A 2,403-nucleotide genomic window follows, 5' to 3' on the forward strand; every position below is an offset into this window, starting at 1 on the left:
CTTCATCTTTGGCAGTTATTTTTGGTAATTCCAGAGATAACTTTCTTAGAACAATACACCTTAGAGCTGATCTCTAGGATGCCTGGGTGATGGAGCAAAAACATGGTATGTGAGTATTATAGGTTGGTGGATAGTAGGCTATATCCATTGCATTCAAATCTTGATGTGATTTCTTTCCTCCTACATAGCCCATTGTATAACCAAATGTTCAATGGAGCTTAGCAAATAAAGGTCCCTGTTAGTCAGACTGACGTGGTTATTACTCTAATGCTTTATCAAAGAATCTGAATGCATTGGTTAAAAAAAAGTCTTTAATAAGCTAATGTGCCAGATTTGGCTGAAGCCAACATGCCTACCTCACAGAACTGACTGTGCTGAGCTCAATCTGTTCCATTCTGCAAAATGATAGCAATGAACTTCCCACTAAAAGGAAATTTTTGTTGACCAGACATTGAAATTTCTACAGCTTCTTTGTTCATTAATTTCATAGGTTTGTGGAGGTTAGCTATACCTCGTCTGCAAAATCAGGATGATGATATATTAACTCAGTGTACAAAATATTTTTTTGTAAACTGACCAAGTTGTGATTTTTGATCAACTTAGTCTATCAATTAGCAATAATCGCGCCTCGGATAAACCTCACTGGCTACGATATTGCCACTGCGCAAAGCTGATCAACTTAGTCTTTATCCCAAATTATTCAAATAAAAAAGTCAACTTTTTTAAGCTTCTAGAGTCTGAAAGACTTTTTCCATAAATTGACAGATTAGTCATCCTTCTTAAAAATATATTTAACAAGAAATAAGTCCATCTTAGCTCAGAAGTATAAATTGAGAGTGAAAATTGGCTAATTTGAGAGACTTAGTAAATATGTGACAGGGCAGAAGAGAGTACCTAGGTGAATCCAACTTCCCAGATCCTGGTGATAACAAAAGCTCTTTCATCCCCACAGCCTAGTTTTATACCAGTGATTGCTTACCTGGTCTAATAATGAAGACCGTATCATGTGAATAGGAACAAAAAAGGGAACAGGGAAAATGAAAAACAATCGAGGTGTTAGGATGTAGAACTTGGGATGAATTCTTCTTTTTCAAATGGTCCTTTCTTATAATGGTGTGTAATTTAATCATAATATATATCTATAGATGTGTGTATATATTTAAGTATAAAAACTCAAAAAACCCTCACCCCACCCAGAGAGACAAACACAAAATCTGGGTGAAGGGAGACAGCGGTCGGTGTAAGACATGAAAACATTTTTTTTATAAATGATCAAAGGCTCATGAAAGGAAGGATGGGGGAAGGAAGGGAAAAAATATGGAGCTGATGCCAAGAGGTCAAGTAGAAAGAAAATGTTTTGAAAATGACTGATGGCAACCTATGTACAAATGTGCCTGACACAATGGATGGAAGTATGGATTGTGATAAGAGCTGTGAAAGCCCCCAATAAAATGACTTAAAAAAAAAACACCTTCAAATTCAATGCATAGAGTCTACTGTGACTCATAGTGACCCTATAGGATGGGGTAGAACTGCCACTTTGGGTTCCCAAGCCTACATTTTTACAGGAGTAGACAGCCTCATCTTTCTCCTGCAGGTGCAAACTGCTGACCTTGTGGTTAAGCTCAGTGCATAGTCAGCCCACCACACCACCAGGCCTCTGGAAATGGTCTATCTAAAGCAAATGGAAACATGGGAATTCTAAAATTAAGGCTGCTAGCTGTCCTCTATGAAGCCAGTTGTTACTGTTAGCTGTCACTGAGTTGGGTCTCATATAGACCCTATGTACAACAGAATGAAACACTGGCATTAATTATGGATCCAAGCAAAATGAATTCCTTGACAACTTCAGTGGTTTTCTCCGTTTATCATGATATTGTTTATTGAAGCCAATAGCCATAGCAATTTTAGTGTTCTGAAAAGATACATAAATATATAAACAAAGTTCAGAGTGGTCATAATATAGGGGCCTATTCACTATCATCGAGTCAACTCTAAAGAATGTTTCCCTAGACCATAAGTCTTTATAGGAATAGATAGCACCACCTTTTTCTCATGGAGTGGCTGATGGATTTGAACTCTGACCTGTGGCTAGCAGTCTAACACTTACCTGAAAGCACCACCAGAACTCCTGATATGTGGGCAACTTCTAAAATTAATTTTCATACACATCAAATTTTTAATGTAACATGCAAATATGAAAAATAAATCTCAGAGAGATTAAATGGCAGAATTGGGGCCAGATCTCCAAAGTCAGTATAGGATGTATTACACTAGAATTTCAAAACAATATATTTAAATACCCGGACAATAATCTGTCAGGTACCGCCAATTTGTCCTAAATATAAAGCTGAGTCATTCTAAACTTAAAATTATGAATCAAATAATATTTTTCTAAATTCA

At 36.6% G+C, this 2,403-nt stretch overlaps 1 pseudogene; it reads right to left on the reverse strand.

Annotated features, from left to right (window-relative positions):
• Positions 1 to 523: 523 nt before the first annotated feature.
• On the reverse strand, positions 524 to 672 carry LOC115870173 (annotated as a pseudogene).
• Positions 673 to 2,403: the final 1,731 nt, after the last annotated feature.

Source organism: Echinops telfairi, unplaced genomic scaffold, assembly GCF_000313985.2.
Source record: "Echinops telfairi isolate 266 unplaced genomic scaffold, ASM31398v2 ScPeMD7_443;HRSCAF=831, whole genome shotgun sequence".
Taxonomy (NCBI): Eukaryota; Metazoa; Chordata; class Mammalia; order Afrosoricida; family Tenrecidae; genus Echinops; species Echinops telfairi.